The sequence below is a fragment of the Podarcis bocagei genome (assembly GCF_964188305.1).
Source record: "Podarcis bocagei genome assembly, chromosome: 8".
Classification (NCBI taxonomy): domain Eukaryota; kingdom Metazoa; phylum Chordata; class Lepidosauria; order Squamata; family Lacertidae; genus Podarcis; species Podarcis bocagei.
In genome coordinates this window covers 63,444,736-63,464,385 of record NC_138133.1, presented here as the reverse complement: position 1 = coordinate 63,464,385, position 19,650 = coordinate 63,444,736, and the positions used below count along the sequence as shown (strand labels likewise).

The 19,650-nt window shown below is 39.9% G+C and overlaps 1 protein-coding gene and 1 long non-coding RNA gene across 5 annotated transcripts in view; one reads left to right on the top strand and one right to left on the bottom strand.

Annotated features, from left to right (window-relative positions):
• The window catches only part of RALYL (RALY RNA binding protein like), a 257,854-nt gene extending 243,547 nt beyond the window's left edge, over positions 1-14,307 (bottom strand). Inside the window, exon 1 of one of the 4 annotated variants that reach the window (XM_081205063.1) lies at positions 14,144-14,307. The gene's annotated coding sequence lies outside the window, so the exon portion shown is untranslated. Of the gene's footprint in view, positions 1-12,232; positions 12,711-12,938; positions 13,428-14,143 lie in introns of those variants that run through there. The other 3 variants (XM_081205060.1, XM_081205061.1, XM_081205062.1) reach the window with 3 other exon arrangements.
• LOC308593143 lies at positions 13,458-18,567 on the top strand. The gene is made up of 3 exons (XR_014010778.1): positions 13,458-13,659; positions 16,825-17,165; positions 17,226-18,567. It is a non-coding gene; the product is annotated as an uncharacterized lncRNA (long non-coding RNA).
• Positions 18,568-19,650: the final 1,083 nt, after the last annotated feature.

Sequence of the window (19,650 nt, the reverse complement as noted above, 5' to 3'; positions counted from 1 at the left end):
ACCATTTAGTATCTATCATTACTTAATCATCAGATTTCTCAGTCCGTTGATGTGGGTTCTTTCAGCAGAGTTATTATAGCATGCTGATTGCACTTTAGTTTAGGATCTGGGAGAAAATACTGCTTTGTTCAGAATCAATTCAGCCTATTCAAATGCCTTCTATTAGTCATATTATACTTTATCTTGCTGGTGCTCATTACCATCTCCACTGAAATCACTTTGGGCAGCATGTAGCATCTTGACATTTAACAGCAGCACAGTCAGTAGAGATATCAGCCCGACTCGTATAAAAAAAATGAATCTCAGAATAAAGGTTCATCTAGCCTAGCACCCTGTTCTCACAGTGGCCAACCACATGTCTAGTTCAGAAGGAAGGAATGAGCACAAATGCACTCTCCCCCACCTGTGATTCCCAGCAACTGGTCTTCAGAGACATACCCTCTCCGATACTAGAGATAGTACAGAGCCATGACGGCTAGAAGGTTTTGATAGCCTTATCTTCAATTAATTTGTCTAGACCCTATAAGAAGTTTAAACCCCATAAGACACATCAACTACTGCACGGAACTGGATATATAAACATTCAGCAGAAGCCCATCATTTCAACCATTTCCATTTATTACGTTTGAGACATAATGAAATTCCATTAAGACAATAGGCCTGTCTAATTCATAGCTCCCTGGCCATCCCCTGAGTAACATGTAGCAAAACATGCAAGCCTAGTAGCTAAGCAGCTTTGTAAATCATGTTTTAGTGGCTCTTCCCAGTTAGACTGCAGTACAGGGTTGCATGCTGCATACAGCCCAAGGTCTGTGAGTTAAAGAGGGATGCAGTATATGATTTATATATTCATACTAATATAAAATGATAGTGCCATTAAACAATTGCAACTGAACATTAACATTCAATCCATGCTAGCTTTAGCATATGGCATCAAACTTCAAATTAATACTAACTTGTCACAGGCATTTTTCCCTTGCAGCCAGAATCACAAAAGTGGTTGTCTGAAACGGCCCAAGGTTGTCTTTAATTTTGTTACCAATTTCTTGTAATTCTCAACCGCAAATAAAGTATAAACCATGTAACCAGAAAATGAATTCTGAACATAAGGGTGCCTTTTATTTACCAATAATTTTATATTTCCTTAATAAAAAATGCTTTGGCTATGAACAATCAAACTATAAAATTACTTATTTGAACTCTTAACATTGTAAACATAAAGCCTAATTATGTAACTGCAAATGCAGTTCCTTGACTGGGCTTTTCAGAAGTATTTATGAGACTTTTGACTGAATGTATAGAGACTGAAACCTTTACAGCTGCATTAATTTAAATATAGAATAACTATCACACCCATCAGCCCACATCGGGTCCTTCATATGATTGAGAATCTGTAACAGAAACTTCTGTTACTTCAATATAGTATCATTTAAAGTGATATTTGATGTAACCTAGTTCAAATGGTGATGCTTAGCATAGAGTATTTGTTAGAAGTCATTCATTCAAAGTTGACATAGTTGGAGAAATTGTTGCACTATTATGATTGTTCAATCAGTGTGAGCACCCTTCTCCTACCACCATGTGCTGTTCTGGGAGATTCTCTCAATACCCCCCCCCCCGCCCAGCCCCTGTGCTGATCTGGTGCGGTGCATGGGGCAGGAAGAGAAGGGGGTGAGCGGCTGGGAGAGGTCACACTCTGTGGGAGCTCTTGGGTTCTGCAACTCCCTCCCCAGAGATGGATCTGGCATCTTCATTTTGGCAAATGCTGAAGACATACCTCTTTACCCTGGCTTTTGACACTTGAGATGTGCATTTTTTATAATTTAAGTTGTTTTAAACTCTCTCTATATATACAAAAAGCCCAGTAGCACCTTAGAAACCAACTACGTTTGTTCTTGGTTTAAGCTTTTTTTGGTTTAAGCTTTTTTAAAAATATTATGACACAGTCACAATTGTTTGGTGTCCTCATATACAGACTTGTCTTGCCCAAATAAAAGGTATTGCAGTAATGACTGGAAGACTAGAGTACAGTTGTGCTACTTGGAAGAGGATACATGGTGGAACGCTCTGTCAGAAGACACCAGGGCCCTGCGGGATTTGACATCCTTCCGCAGGGCCTGCAAGATGGAGCTGTTCCGCCAGACCTTTGGTCTGAGCCCAGTCTGACTCCCTTCTTTTTATGGGACCCTGTATGTAAGCGGCCTCCTTGGCTCTTTCTATCGGCCCACATGGGACCAGCACAAGTGGCCGGGCCTGGTGAACTTTTAATTCCTTACCCATACGGTTATCATTCATGGGTTCCCACTTAATTTTATTTTGATTTTAAATGTGATTCGAATTGTATTTTAAACTAATCATTTGATTTTGTGTTTTTAATGTATTATATATTTGGTTAGCCACCCTGAGCCTGGTCTCGGCCAGGGAGGGCGGGGTATAAATAAAATTGTTGTTGTTGTTGTTGTTGTTGTTATAATAATACATCCTTCAAAATTCTTACGTTTCCCAGAAAGCTTGCTTCGCTTAAAAGTAAATCTGTTTAGGGTTGGAGAGAAAGAACAGCAAGTCCCACTGTTTGCTACAACTTTCAGTAAGTGGAGAGGGCACACTCCTATATGCTGTTAATATACACTGAGGGGGGGGGGGGAGTCTGCATTTTGCTCTTAAGCCAATAAAAGCACTTACATAAGACCTAGCCTGTGACAACGATGATATAGGAATGTCTCCAAACAACTGCCTTCTCCTCTTTGAGTCCATCTCCTACTTTTTTGACCACCATGAGTTAGGAGAGATAAAAAGAAAGAGCTCTAGGGTGACATAAGATTTGGCACGGTATCTGCATATTTTTGTATCACTCATGCATTTAGCTTGAAGCAGCATCACAAATATTATACTCATCCAACCACACACTTCAGAATAATTTCTTTAAAAAGGCAATAAACAGTCATAACACAAATTAAGTTCAATAAGAACTGCAGGCACAGCGTGTCTTGAGATCGGCCCTTGTTTGACTAGAAAGGCTTCTATAAACAGCTTTTTTGAAAATATGAAATTATTTTTCTCAAATTTAATTCCGTGCCATTGCTGAGATAAAAGGAGTGCTCTGTATGGTGCAAACATTCTACTATTCTAATAGTACACTCCTGTGCATGTTTACTAGGAAGTAGGTCCCTCTTTGTTCAACATAGCTGACTTGCAGGTAAATATGTGTAGGACTGCAGCCAAAATATGAAACAGCTCTGGAATGAAACAGTGCTGTGAAGGAAAATATCCAAAAAGACAGGTCTGAAAACATAAATTTAAATGCTTTAAAGAAACATAAGCAATCAGAATCACTACCACACAGGTATTCAAAAACTCTTTCCTTTTCTTTTTTACCTTGCAAGTCAATGCTTGAAAGCTGTGAGATAAGCTGATATTCCTGGCCTCCTGTGGCATTAATGTGCTAGTGACAAGTCTGCCCACATTGAACTCTCTTTTGCTTTTCAAGCAAATTCAAATGTGATTTTGATAAAATACATGCTTTTTATTGGTCCTGAACCATGCAGTCTCATTATCACCTAAATGTATGACCATGAAAAAAATCTAGATAAAAGCAAGCTGTAAGTGCCCCCCCCCCCAATGAAATGTGAATGCTATTTGCTGGCTTATTGTTCCCTTTTGCTTTCAGGTACAAACTTCTAGCCTATGCTGAACTTAATAATACATCACTTGGTTAGCTAAGCGTGACCATCCCCTAATTAGGCCATCACTTTTTATTATGCAAAGTGTCACATCATGTACCCTGAATTCTACAGCAATGAAACAATACAGACCAGATCAACACAGACTGAAAAAAACAGATCAAAACACAGTGGCATTAAGCATTTCTCTTGGAATGGTAAGTTGTATGTAACTTTGCTCTGATGTATTTGTTTTAAGGAAAAGCAGCTGTGGTTGGTGACAGCTTGAACAGAGAACCAGCAGGACACAGGGGCTGCTTAAATCAATCTCTCATACCATTTTCCTGCTTAAAATACCGTGTTCTGCTGCTTCCCCCCCCCCCCCAGAAGCAAAAAGATATGGGAACCCCAAGCTCCCCAGTGAAGGGCTATCGAGCAGTAAAACAGCCTGAATGAAAAGACTAAAGCAGCCCTTCTCCTTTGCATGTCAAAAACAACAAGAAGCAGCAAATATTGGAGGTATGTGCAACCAGATACAATGTCTGTTCTGTAGCTCTAAGCTACAGAAATGCAAGTCATTCATATACTTACAAACAAACATGATGAGAGAAAAGTGCACAATTAAGACTTATACAAACGCAAAATAGCAACTTGGAACCATGAGAGTATGGAATAGTAGTAGTACTAGTAGTAATGCTCTGAAGAATTTGAAAGATACACTATGATTTTCAGTCCTCAACCCACACCAGGCCCATTGAGCACTTCCTGGCCAGCTCACTGGTCTTTCTTTTCCTCCACACTTTTGGAAATTTACCTTGTCCAGTACTGCGATACAAGTTTTAGAATGGGTAATCATAACATAAAAAGCTGTCTTATCCTGAGTCCACCTAACTCAGTATCTCTACTAAACTGGCTGGCACCAGCTGTCTAGAACTTCAGACATGGGTCTCTCCCAGCCTGCCCTGGAGGTGTTGGTGATTGCACCTGGGGCGTTCTGCATGCAAAGCATGTGCTCTACCACTGAATGATAGCCTTTCCCATAGAGTTTAACTAAAACTGTACACTTGAGCATCCTTTTGTACTTCACACCAAGGAAGTTTATTTACCCTTATTAGTGATGAGAAAGGGAAAATTTCCCCCATATCCAAATGAATAAAAGGTATTATTCGGGCTTTCATGGTAACTACAGTGGTTCCTCTGGTTACAAACTTAATTCGTTCCGGAGGTCTGTTCTTAACCTGAGGTACTATTTTAGCTAATGGGGCCTCCCACTGCCGCTGCCACGCAATTTCTGTTCTCATCCTGGGGCAAAGTTCTTAACCCAAGGTACTACTTCCAGGTTAGCGGAGTCTATAACCCAAGGTGTTTGTAACCCAAGGTACCACTGTACAGAGCCACCTATTCAGGTGGCTGAACTACATGTTATTAAATACCGCTTTGTTCTGCTGATAGGATGGAGAACCAGCGGCCTTCCAGATGGGGCCCTCCAGCCCCAGCCAGCATGACAAATGGTCAACAATTATGGGAGCTGATGTATAGCAACATTTTTGAGGATCCAAGGTTCCACACCCCTGTTCTACTTTAAAGTGGACTCATTGGCATGGGAAGATATGTCAGAACACTTTCCAAGGGATTCTTTGGAGACAAAAGAGAACAGTGACAGGACTAAAGTAAGGAACCCACATCTTTCAGATGAGATCTCAGTTGACTCCAGGAGAAGCCCTGCCACTAAAATATTGAAAAATGAATGCTGACCAGGTGGCACGACTACATTTATAAAGCCCGAGGGGGGGGGCACAGGATGCTTAATTAATAACATTAATCCATTTATTTTTACTTTTTTTTTGCTTAGCTATTTCTCTCTGTTATTCAAAAGCAAATTCTATCATTTGTTCTAATTGTTGGTTGATGACTCATTGTGTTATAAAATCAGTCAATTGTGCAAGAATGATGTTTCCTACATAAGTGATCACAAATCAAAGTCCAATTGCTTCTAAGAGATTAAATAAACTATTCAAATTAACCTACAATTTTCAACTCTTTTAAACCAAAGGAAAATAATCAAGTTTTAAAATTATTCAATCTTTTTCCTCTACGAACGAGAAAGAAAAGAAAGCATTAAAATGCTACCTCAATTTTTAAACATTTCTTAGATTAACATGTAATTAGGTTTAATGAAATAATTTTGTATAGTATATTGTAGGAAACCATGGCTGTTATTTAGTCTCCCCAAAAGTACCTATAGCACCCACAATTGTTCAAGCCAAAAATGTATATATGTCAAAATAAAATTTAAATGAAACTTCAGGTACCAATACTTTTATTTATCTACACTACTCCATACCATCAAGATGGCATTGCTGGCTAACACATCACACTACTAAACCATGATCTGCCAAGACATGCATAACCAGAAAGGACCTGCTGTGCACCACAGGTTTCTACACTCCTCACCACTTCATGTGTCCAGGAGCAGGACTTTGTTAACGCCCTATCCCAACCCCTGCACCCCAGCCTACCTTGAATCTCAGCTAGTTAGACTATCTGGACCTGGAATTGTAACTTACAACAAATGATTGTCGGTTTCAAAGCAAAAGTACTTCAAACCATTGTTTCTGAAGCTGGCTTATTAAACTAACCAGGGTTTGTTATAAACCTGGATCCCTGTATGGATAATACAGCACACGTTTCTTTTTTTAAAAGCTGCCAAATTCCTCCTATATGAGTTGGGAGAGTGGGGATATATGAGCCAAAGGCTAACGGTAGCTCCTTCCTTCTCATACACATCTCACTAAGCCAATACAAATCAAACAGAGCAACTGGAAGTGATACTAGTCAAATCAAAGTTGCAATTAACTTTTTTTCAGGTGACTATCCCTAGACAGCACATATTTGCACTGATCTTCAGAGAAGCTAAAATTAGTAGATTCAAGTGTTTTCACTTAAAATATAACGTACCAATAGAGAATGGTATTGCCATATTTTAGAATGTTTAGAACATTCCAACAAAAATGATTTCCAAGAAATCCTTAGAAGTTGTTTGAATGCAAGAAGCAAGCCACAATCCAAGTCCCAGCCACTGACTAGCAGTGCTTTACAGAGCAGTGCGACCACAGTTGCCTCTGTAGCTCGGCCACACACAGTGGCCAGGATGCGATGTCAGGATGGGGGGGGGAAGGATAATCATTGTGCAATCAGGCCTCCCCCTCACTGCCTCCAGAACACCGTTTTGAGGACTTCTGCTGGTGGGAATCCCCCTGGCAGCACTTCTGTCTGCATACATGCTTGGCAGGTAGAAAAGGAAGCCCCACGCTGGGCCCGGTGACACCTTTATCCAATCCATTATCACCATCCAACCTGCTACAAAGTGAGTTTGGAGTGCTCTGCCTGGCTACAATCCTTAACACACGTACTAGGAAGTAAATCCTACGCAGTACAGTGGTACTTACTTCTGAGTAAACATATACAGGATTGTTTCATGTGAACTTTATTGAACCCTACCCCTACTACTGCAAATAGCTATTTCAGTTCCAACTACTTTTGACTACTGGAATAACTTATTGTACTTATACAGCATATAAACTGGTACCTCGGGTTAAGAACTTAATTCATTCTGGAGGTCTGTTCTTAACCTGAAACTGTTCTTAACCTGAGGTACCACTTTAGCTAATGGGGCCTCCCGCTGCTGCCACACCGCCGCCGTGTGATTTCTGTTCTCATCCTGGGGCAAAGTTCTTAACCCGAGGTACTATTTCTGGGTTAGCAGAGTCTGTAACCTGAAGCGTCTGTAACCCGAAGTGTCTGTAACCCGAGGTACCACTGTAAAACTAACATGACATAATTTTGCTTTTTTTTAACTAAATGTAAGTCATCTAAACATGCTAACTCATATGTCCATTTTGAATTTTCCACTTCAAAATTTTCCAGAACTGCACCACAGACTACTGCATATATTTGTTTGAGTATTGTAGTAATGGCATTAAACTGAGGGGGTATGTTAATGCAATCAACCCTTCTTGCAGTTACTTAAAACATTTGATATATATATATATATGTGAAACCTGACTTTGTAAATTGGTGTAACACATGACTGACTGCCCTGTCACTGCATGCTCTGGAAGGCTAAAATTTGAATTTCTGATTTGTCAGAGGCAAGGTGACAAATTATATGAACAATGCTTACACACATTCAGAATTCAGAATTATGTATGGGTCTCCATTGCAATGTATTTTTTTTTCAAAAAAAGAGATTTGCCTTAGCCCAGAAGAATGCAAGACAACTGAAGACTGCATGCCCATTGCTGCACTTGCATTATGACAAAGTAATCAGAGCAGATGAAGTAAATGCCCAACCACAGCCTAGGGACTTCCGTTTCCATAAAAACAGACTGGTGTCATGAATGGATTCTGATCAAAGCCTGTCACACTGCTGTGTAAGGAAAACTGAATCATGACATGCTAGCATGGAAAAAGAAACAGATAATGGGGAAAAAACCTCAATGAGTCAAATGTAAATTCAAATGTATTTACCATGGGTTCTTCCATGGATGGAGAAAGGGGATCTCCTCTGAGCTCTGCAAATCTCTGATGCAACCCAATCAAAGATATAGAGCACTACTGTTATAAAATGTGCATAAAGTTACAGAGGTATATTTTGTTTATTTGGTTTATTTAGCAATTTAGGTGCAGCTTTTCAGGATCTTGATCCTCCCAAAGCAGCTTAAAGTAAAAAAAAAAGTCACATTAATATCCACAACACAAAGCAATACAATACTTAACTCGTGGAATAAAAACAACCAGGCAGTCAATTATAAGACCATACAGAACAACAGAACCAGCCCCCCTCATTTGTGGTACAGCATACCTGCTTGGCTTAACCAACGCTAACTGGAAAATAAAAATATTTATGCTTTGTCTAAGAGAAATCAAGGAGAATGTTGAATTCAGCTCTCCAATAATGGAAAGTTCCACCACCAAAATCTAGTTGTAGCTACTGATGGATCCACAAACAGGCCCTCTAGGCCAATCTTAAAGTCCAGCCAGGTTTACATGGATGCGGGTTGTTCTTCAAGTAACCTGGTCCCCAACCATTAACTGCAATAAAGGTCATAAGCAGCACTTTGAATTGGAAAGAACAGCCCCGTTTACGAACGATTTGGTTTATGAACTCAGCAAAACCAGAAGTAGTGTCCTGGTTTGCGAACTTTACCTCGGTCTAAGAACAGAATCCGAACGGTGGAAGGGCACCAGCGGCGGAGGCCTCATAAGGGAAAGCGCGCCTCGGTTTAAGAATGGTTTTAGTTTAAGAACAGACTTCCGGAACAGATTAAGTTCATAAACCAAGGTACTACTGCAGAGCTAATATTATATTGGAGTAATATACTCTGAGCACCTTGCCCCAACCAACATCAGGGCTGCAGCATTTTTCACTAGCTGAAGTGCAAGTATGTTACTCAAAGCCCTTCTATACTAAGGCTGTAGTCTATGCATACTTATTTAAGACTAATTTCTACTGAATTCATTGGAACTAACATGCATAGGATCAAGCTGTGAGAATAAACTAGATCTATCGAATGTACTGTATGCAAGCTACCATCATGCAGAACTATCCTAACATGTTTATTTGGAAGTAAGTCTCTAAGCACACATTGTCTTACTTCCAGATAAGGATGCTTAAGATCCTTACACCAATTCAAAGGGCAAGCTGCAACCATAAACAAACAAACATCCAAAACAGAGACACTAAGAGAGCCTTTCCTGTGCATCTCTCTCTATATCAGTGCAAAAACACAGTGCTCTTATTAAATGGGGGCACTTAGAAGCTTCTTGAGACAAGCCCTTAACTGAGCAGATTTAGTCCCAGGTAATAGTGAAGTTGGACTTCACAACAAACATATTCTGTTAGAGAGCTATGCAAAATAAGATTGTCTTCCTTTGAAGAAAACTGAGATATTTAAATTGTATTTCAATTACTTTGCCACTTCGAACGTTATTATGGGTACACAATCTTGTATGCATCCATTATAAAATATTCTGAATTTATAATTTACAAATCTGTTGCTTCAAATATTGAAAAAAATAGTAGGAGCACTGATATCTCTAGATTTTCAGACTTCCAGTCACTTCATTGAGAAAACTCAGTTTCCGACAGCATTAAATTCAATCAGCTAAGACATGCACACTGATAAATAAAAGGGATGGGGTTGCATTCCAAAACACACCTGAGAGTCCAATCCAACACATATTTACATACGCTTAATTCTGCATAGGACCAGGCTACTACTGGAGACAAAGTTCACTGAAATAAAAGGGACTTGCTTCTATGTAAACATAATTAGGATCTGGCTGCACCTGTCTGCCAAATATTACTTATACTCTATGTACGCATCTCAAAATGGCAATTCTCCAAAACTCTACAATATTTGGCTCAAGTTTTGAAAATACTATACACATATTCTTCATTACATTCAGAATATTCCAGAGGACCTTCAATGATTACTCACCTAGAAGAAAATGGAAGAGCTCTGAAAAAGCACTTAAGAATATACTCATAATTTGGAATGTTTCCTCTTAAAACACTGTATCTGACATAAAGTTTTATTAGTTCCCACATGCATCAGAAAGTGTTCGGAATTAATTTTATATGAAAAAGCACAAAGATATGGCACCTAGTGAAGTGGCATTCTTTCAAATCACTGAGGTAACACATCTGCATTATCTTACAAAGCAAGGCAAAGCAAGACTGCTTTGTTTGGTAAAAGCATCTTTAAAATATAAAAAATGAAGGTATCTATGAAACAATGGTGGCTAAATGGAAAGGTTTCTCAGCCCCTGACCAATCGATTTAGAAGCCTAAACATTTTAAAATAATGCTTTTCAAAATGATCAGCAAAGACAGGAACTATTCCAAACAAGCAAGTTATCTTCTCCACACATAGCCAGGATCCTGAATATACATTCAATTGAAACTGATAGGACCAGCTTACGTTTTTCAGACTGTTCTTCTTAATACTTTCAGTATTTATTTTAAAATATGGTGTAGTATGTTGTTAAATTGGTACTTCAATAGTACAACCTGATCCTATGCAAGTTTGTTTAAAAGTAAATCCCACTTAATTCAATAAGACTTACTTTCCAGAAAGTGTGTATAGGATTGTAGCTTTAAGCATATTTACACAGAAACAAAGTTTCCTTTTTCAAAAAAAAAAAATGCATTTGCTTCTACAGAAATGTGTTTATCTTTGAGATGTACAGTCAACACCTCCGGTTAAATGCTACACATATCAATTAGATAAACAACTATCTCTTGAGAAGTCTTGCTGGGTCAGTTGCATGAAATTTACAACCTTTTTTCAAGTTCGCTGAGCACTTTTATTGCATACTACTGGAAAATGTATGTCTTCAGTCTCTGCTTTTCTATACAGCATTACTCAGTTGATTTAATTTGGTTTTCTACATCCCAACTACCTTAGCACTGCAGATTATGCAAGAACAAACTTTTTCCATCATTACCATATGCATGTGCAAAGCATTTCAAATTAAATAAATTTTAGATAGATGCAGGAACGGCTTTCTCTCCAACCTAAGTAAAACTATTTTGCATTTGGTTAAAAACATGAAAATATACCACTGCACACTTGTTGTGCCTGGCTGTGTTAAAGAAACCACAAAGTATGTGCCCATGTAATCTAGACATTACCATTTTAAAGTATTAACCACAGAAAAGCAAACATGCAAAACATCTAACTCTTGATCACATATTGAACTACTCAAATAAAGCTTGGTGGGATAGGGGAAGGAGGAAAAATTTTCAAACTGCATCTTCATTTACACTCTTTTAAAATCACCATCTATCACTATTCAGTGATTAACAGCATGGCAAACAAAGCAATCCATTTCTTGACCAAATCATGAATTAGGATGGAAGGCAACTGTTTCCCAGGCACTGGAGGTCAGTAACACCAATAATCATTAAACCCAAATGAAAACAAATACCAACTATTTTCTTATAGTCAAATCTTTGTCCATCTAACTGAAAACTGATAGGTAGGAGACACAGTGCATTATTTAGGCATTGTTAAGGAGGAAGACAGATGTTGGAAATTAAGGGGGGGTGAGGTGTGCATGTGTGTTTGTGTGTGGTGTATCTGGTTGCAAAAAATGTCTCAGGCTCAAGCCTGATAAGGTAACAAGCTTCAGAGGGATGCTGCTGCTGCTGTGTCTGTCTCAAACACCTAGTGGGCAATAACAAAACCCCAACATCTTTCTCTCTATCAAGTCCTGGCGTTGTCAGTTCCTTAACCCCATCAAAGAGTCCCTGCCTGTGAGATGTCTCTCACGGGGTTCCACTCAGGTAAGCTCCCTTTATGCACACAAACCATGCAATGACCTGTGCACAATTAGTACAGTTTTGCATCTATTCAAACAGCAAAAGAATACCTAGCTTCATCTTCATTTCATCACTTACAGCTCTGCAGCTAAGGCTCAAGAGATCTTATTTGGGGAGAGAGGGAGGGGGGATCTCGGTAATGTAATTTACAAAGAGTGGAAACGCCTACAAGGAGCTAAAGTACCTGCACTGGGGAGATGTTCAGTTGTTCACTTCATCTTCCGTTGACAAGGAAACCAAACCGCACTTCATTCTCCAGGAAAACCTTCCACTGCCATCATTTGAAAATGTACTTATTTGTATATATGTGTATATCTATCAACATTATGATAATCATCATAACATTATCTCGGTATAAAAGAATAAAAAAGTGAAATTTTGGAAAGGAATTATCTTTGGCTTTTTCTCTCTTTTTTGCAATATAGTATTTTTTTAAGGGAAGTGGGGGTGTATTTAAAAATGATCAACAGTACCAAGCTGCAAGAAAAGTTTCACATTATAACCGGGCACCAAAAACAGAAAAAGAAGAAAAACGGCTGATTGCAACCTGGTGTCCAAAAAAAGGAAACAAAACGAAAAACAAAAACCATTTAACAAAATTAATATCTTGCTTAGTGGCTTGCACCAGTATTGCAAGATTACAAACTCTTTGTAAACACTGCTGTAAAATGCATTTTCAAATCTCATATATATACAAAAAATAAAAAACCAAAACAACATCATCAAAAATCTCTGCAAAACAGAGTTTAAGCAACATGCCCATTTCTCACCTCTTTGGTTTTTTTTAATAAAAAAAATATGCATCATAATTCACATCGCTTTTCTTTCTTTCTTTCTCACAACAAAACCAGTTGCATATGTATAAATACGTATAATTTATCTGCATTTACGTTATTGCTGGACTGGCAAGTCTATTTCTCTCGCTCGCTCTCTTTCTCCTTTCCTCTTTAGGCTCCCAGTGACTTCCAGTTCCAGCAACACCTTTTGCTCCCAGTTTAGTAAACCATCGCATGCTAAGAAAAAAAAAACTTGTCATCAGAAAAAGGATCAAATCCATGAAAACAAAGAGGTTAAAAAATAAAAAGCAGCAAAAACAAAAACAAAAAAAGGAAGAGAGAGGAAAAAACAAAAACAGGACGAAAAAGGAGGACAAGAATGTCAGCGGAAAGGTACTCACCGAGCGGGAGTAAAAGGAAGGAATAAAAATGCGAGTTACTATAAAATACAGTATGGCGGTGGAAGAAGGAATGAGGCGCTTTTTGCTCTCTCTCTCTCTCCCCCCTTTTTTTTTATTCCTCCCCCTCTTTAGTCTCAGCCTCAGGCAATTGCCACGTGATTCGGAGCCAGGCTGACTCGCAGGCAAAAGGGGGTGGGGGGGAAGGAGCAGGCGGGGAAGGGGCAAACCCCACCGGAGGAGCCCAACTCGCTCGCACGGCAGCAGCGGCGGCAGAAGCAGAAGCAACACTAGCGGCGCCAGCGGAGGAAGGAACTGGAACCGGCAGTAAGGAGGAGGAGGCGGCGGCGGCGGCAGCAGCGAGCAGGAGCAGCTCTTAGCTTCGGCAGCCCTGCGTGGCGCTGGCGGCAGCGGCAAACAGCAGCCCAGACAAGCAGGTGCCCCACGCGCCGCACTAGGCAAGCGCACGCGCGCGGGCAGGCGGGCGGGCGGGCGCGCGGAGAGGAAGAGCCGCCTGTGGGGAGGGAGGCGCGAAAAGCAGCGCGAGGCGGGGGCGCGCGTGGCTGGGGGGGGGGGGGAGAGAGAAAGCGAGTTTCCTCACGGACGTGAGGAAGCAGCTGCTCTGCTTCTCTTCCTCTTTGTGTGTGTGTGTGTATATATGAGTGTGACAGACAAACGTAGGCGAAAGCGCGCGCGCGCGCACAAAAAGCCACAACTTGCCGCCGCCGCCGCCACTTCCCCTCAAAAGTTACTCCTGTCCCTCCGCGCTCGCTGTCCCCGCCTCAGCCAGGACAAATTCCGGAGGGAACAGCACACAAAAAAAACACACACAAACGAAAAGGGTTTCTTCATATTTGCGCTGTGTGTGAGGGAAAGAGAGATGAATTGGGCACCAACCAACGTCACACCACAAGAATACACCTTTCAGACTTGCTTTGGGGTCTCGCTTTCCGTTTCCAGTCTCACGTCATCATGGCTCCGCTTCCCTCACCGGAGGAGGGCTGCTCTTACGTCCATGGCGTTGCCTTGAGCGCCTTCCTCTCTCTACTGCTTGTGAGGAATTTGAAATACTGTATTGCTGCTGCTGCTGCTGCACCTCGCGCCCCAGCGAGATCATAGAATCATAGAGTTGGAAGAGACCACAAGGGCCATCGAGTCCAACCCCCTGCCAAGCAGGAAACACCATCAGAGCACTCCTGACATATGGTTGTCAAGCCTCTGCTTAAAGACCTCCAAAGTAGGAGACTCCACCACACTCCTTGGCAGCAAATTCCACTGTCGAACAGCTCTTACTGTCAGGAAGTTCTTCCTAATGTTTAGGTGGAATCTTCTTTCTTGTAGTTTGGATCCATTGCTCCGTGTCCGCTTCTCTGGAGCAGCAGAAAACAACCTTTCTCCCTCCTCTATGTGACATCCTTTTATATATTTGAACATGGCTATCAGATCAAAAGAGGAGAGCTGCTTCCCACCCGCCCGGAAGTTTGGCTAGGGACCTAGAGGCAGCAGCTTTGGGGAATGGGTTTGGATGTGCTAGTAGTGGATCAAAAGCACCAGCTGAAAGGGATGTGGAGGGTTCAATGCAGCATCTTCTGCAGCTTTGGAAGCCCCACCTCCTCCTCATCAACCACACATGCAGCTGGTGCACTGAGGGACGTGCACTCTGCGCATGCTCCGAGTAAAGGCAAGTGCCCACATTGAAATCTAGGGTCTGGAGCTTGGAGCCGGTGGGGAGGGGGGAAAAACCAGTGATGCTGAAAATATTGGTAAGCATCTTCTCCCTTCCTGACCAACACCTGCATTTCTCTCAGGTTGTACACATGTCAAAGACTTTTGGAAAGGAGCGATGTGCAAAGTCGTTGCTGCAAGTTGTGCAACGGGATCGATGCCCAGTGCTGGGGCAAAATTCAGTGCCAGTTGCAGCAGCTGATGGGATTACGGCAGCAATCCTAAACAAATTTACGAGGAAGCAAATCTCATTGTGAGCTCAGTGACTATTTCCAAATATATGTATATTTATGATTGGGCTGTAAGACCACTAAGCTGAAATTTTAGCAACACTTACGTAAAAGTGCCATTAAATTCAATAGGAATTGTAGGTAAATCTATTGATGATTGGGGATGCCACCTTGCTTTAAAAAGTTCTTTTCGTTGATAGATACAATTTTAATTTCTTCCTACAGGGGTGACATAGTACACATGAAACATTCAGAATGCTTGAAAATTATAGCATACAGTTAAATCATTATTCAATAAAATTACTCTCTTACGTAATCAGCCGCTATCATGCTCAACAATGGACTGATTACATCATTTTGGTTGGTTCTCATCATATTCCAATGTAATTATTTTTAGTGTTTGTAAATTATTCAGTTACATTCCTAATTCGTCTGCTCCCATGTAGATAAGTACTTCACAAACTTTTTAGCTTAAATTAAATCTTTTTTACTTCAATTCCACATTCCCCACAATTTTTAAATCCCCATTCTCCCTAGGAAATGACAGTAAATAATAGCAGCCTCATCTCTCTACCCAGTGCTGCTTAATGCTTTCTTTATTATTGGAGTTCAAAATGTGTACTAACAAAAGTAGTTTGTTTCCTCTTTCTGTAGATTTGTTATGGCTTTTTGCACTGCTCCCAGCTGCTTCCTTATCAACTGAGTTTGGAAATCAACAACAGTGTGCTACACTTTATAATAAATAGGTGTGCATAAAGTGATACATATCAAGGTATCCTTATGGATATATAAACCTTCTAGAAATCAGCAAATGCTATTATATTGAAAACAGCAAGATGACTCTAATAGCAGAACTATGTGGTATTCTAATATATATGACAAAAACCTAATTTGCATCACGCTATGGATGTGAATCTGTTAGATGTCTACCTCATATGCCTGTTAGCACCAAGCAGTGCATGGAAAAATATAGCTTTATAATGTAATATTTAAAACCATAATACAATATTAAATATGTTAATAGCTTCAGTCAGTGGGAGAACATACTCAATAAAATACTATCAGTGACATGCATTTGTGTGTCTTGATGTGAAACTGCTACATCACCCCACCCCATTTTTTTAAAAAAGTATATATATTTTTGGAATAGCAATGTTATTCTATACACACATCTATATAGGAATGATGTTTTGGGTTTTTATACAGTTTAGCATGTAGAATACTTATAACTTGAAATATGTATTTGCATATCCTGCTGGATAATAATTAATAGGAATTCTGCTACAAATGTTTATAAGAAGAGGATTGCAGTCTTGCACCACAATTCTATACCTTAGAGCTTTCCAATCTTTTCATGTTGGTGACACACTTTTTAGACATGCATCATTTCGCAACCCAGTAATTCAGTTTTACTAGCAAACTGGAGGTTAAACGCGGAAGGAGTGCGGGGAGCGTTCGCGCGACACACCTACACACTGCTGCCAACACACAGTTTGGAAAGCTCTGCTGTAGCTGGTAATTGTGAATGCATCCACCTCTGCATGGCTAGGGCACTAATTACAGAGCAAGAAGCAGAAACCTAAATAAGAAACCTTCAGGGATTCAACCACAGAACACTGAAGTTTCTCTTCTGATGTATCTTGCCAGCAACGTTCATCAACTGTGAATGCAGATACCAAAAGTGTGCCAAATGTGAGCCCGTAGGAAATGTGGCCAGGAATGGTACAGCAATCATGCAGTGCCTGATGAACCTCACAGCCAAAGAGCTCTGCTGTTCCAGTTCCTTGGGGACACAGCTTCAACTTGGTACTCTACATCTAGGCACATCTAAACCCACCTTATGCCTGTTGCCTCATAATAGCTTTCTAACTGCAGATGTGCATGTGCCCACTGTCACAACTGCAAGATTGTACCTTTGGTTGTTCTGAAATTGTTTCTATTCAATGCAATGCAACTAGGTAAAGATAATAGTCTGACACCATGTGCGTGTGTATGGATGGATGGATGGATGGATAGATGGATAGATAGATAGATAGATAGATAGATAGATAGACAGACAGACAGACAGACAGAGACTTAGAAACAGCTTTGTTGAAGGCTTATTTAAAGGTCTGGAGATAACACTGTGTTTTGTTCTGTTGGAGAACAAGTGTTAGAAATTACAGCAAACGACTACCATTTCTCAACCTGGCTAAGACAGTTGAGAGCTGAAGAGATGAATTTGCAAGTTTCTAATGGTTTGGACCAACTGGGAAAGTTATGATAGAGTAATGCTGGTCCACAAGAAATCATACAGTGCTTTCCTATTTGTTATTCAAAAGGTCAAGTCCACAGTGTGGAGCTAAGGCTGATGGTCTGGCAAGTACAGTGCCCAGCATAGGTCAAAAGGCACTGAGCAGCTGTGGAATGTAATGCTTCTTTAAGATCTGTTGAATTACATTTCCATGCACATTGAACATTGCCAGTGAACAGTCCCAGATATTTCTTTTTTTGAAATATAGTTGTTGTAGACTCTTAAGCAAGCCATGCATCATGAGGCTTCTATATGAATGTAGAAGTAGAAGCCCTTGAAAATACACATATTCTATTTTTTTATTCTCTGTTCGGATCTCATCTCTGTCTGACAGCATAAACTCACACTTTCTGTCTCCGGGCTTTTGTGCTAACCACTGAGCAGCTAGAATGTTCGTAAATATTCCATGAAATTACAGCACATAAGGTGGACTTGTTTCAGTAAACTGATTCCAAGTTTCTGTAACACAGCACATTAACTTTTAACTATAGAAAGCTGGTGAACTGACAGGTAACATCCGACATGGGTCTTTCTCATGAGTTGTTCTTTATTGATTTCGTGAGATGTTTCCTTCTCCATACTAGCAAAACTACTCGTTTATTGTGTATATCTCATTCAAAGATCTATGACAGTGATAACTTTCCTAAAACGGCATCCACACATAAACAAGTTTAAAAATAAAATATAGAGAACTTGATGGGTATGGTTTTTGTTTGCAAAGCATCTCTGTTTTCATTTCCTCCTCAAGCATGCAATTCAGGCTTAAGCCACTTATATGAATAGCCCACATTCAAATAACTGAAATGTCTCACACCTAACCATGCCAGCTTCAGCTTCTTCAGAACCTGGGAACTTCCAATCTCTTAACCTTGTTCAACACTTGGGTAGAGCTGTGAGAAGATAGGTTTCCAAAGTAATCTGAATGGTAGACTTCTGAATAGATTCATAAAAAGCAAAGGTGGGCAATGCTGGTCTACAAGATTAAAAAAGCAACTCCCAAATTCACAGTTGGGCTAATCAAAATTATACAAAATTGTGAAAAGTTTTCAAGTTCTCCAGAATTCTTCATCAGGCAAGATGTTATGTAAAGCAGGAAAGGGGGGAAATAAAGGATGGATGGGCGGGCAGGCAGGCAGATGTGTTAAAATTAGATCAGCTTGTAGACTTAGTTCCAAGATTGAGTTCTTAGACTAGATAACACACCCCATAGCACTGCATATATCAAATCTTTTTTATAATCAGCCATTTGTTCCTCCTGCTCACTCTTCTCAAACCTCTGCTATTATTTAAAACCACAATTTTTCTCTGTGTCCCTCCATTCCTGCTTTACTGAAACATCTGCTTTTTAAAACCATCACTTTTACTCTTTCAATGTCTCTCCCATCTCATCCCCATGCCATGGCCATTGGTATTGGTATTGTGCAACCTGCCTTCACTTTGGCTCCTCTGCTCCAAGCTGATTTCATGCAAATCCAGGATTGTGATGCAGCACTACAAATCCTCTACTGAAGGCTGTGCAATGACAGCTTTACATTTTTATGTATGTAGGAAGAAATGCCTCCTTGTAAAAAAATAAAAATAAATTGTGAATGTGTGCCCCAAATCTTTTCAAATTGAAAGTAGTGCTTTTGTATGTCAGAAATATTTCCCATCATTCCTCAATTGTGATAATTATTTTTTGCTAACAGTGTTATCCTTATTTTCTTCTGTTTCTGTACTCTTCCCCCCCCTCCAATTATTGTGTTTTTTTCCTGGATTAATCACATTCCCAGCTAATTGGGATTATATAGCAAATGAGATAATATCCACATTTTATATAACCAATCAGGTGTGATTCTGCACTGATGTTCGTAAGAACAAACAAAGCCAATTAAAATGAGTACAATGCTTATTGAATAGGCAAAACACTTTAGATCCCTTTCACAACAGCCACTAAAAATTGCAGATGCAAGTTTCTTTTAATGTTGTCAAACCTTTTTTTTAAAAAAGCACTCCATTTTGAGCTTCCTTTTATGACTCTAAAGATAGTTGCAATTTTTCAAGCCATAAGTGTTTGATAAATTTCCTTATGGAAGTATGATAGAAGTATGAAAAACTGCAGTAAGTAAAAGAATTGGACCGCATAGGTTGAGGACCAAATAATAATCCCATCTGAGGACGCAGGTTTCTTAATCAGAGGA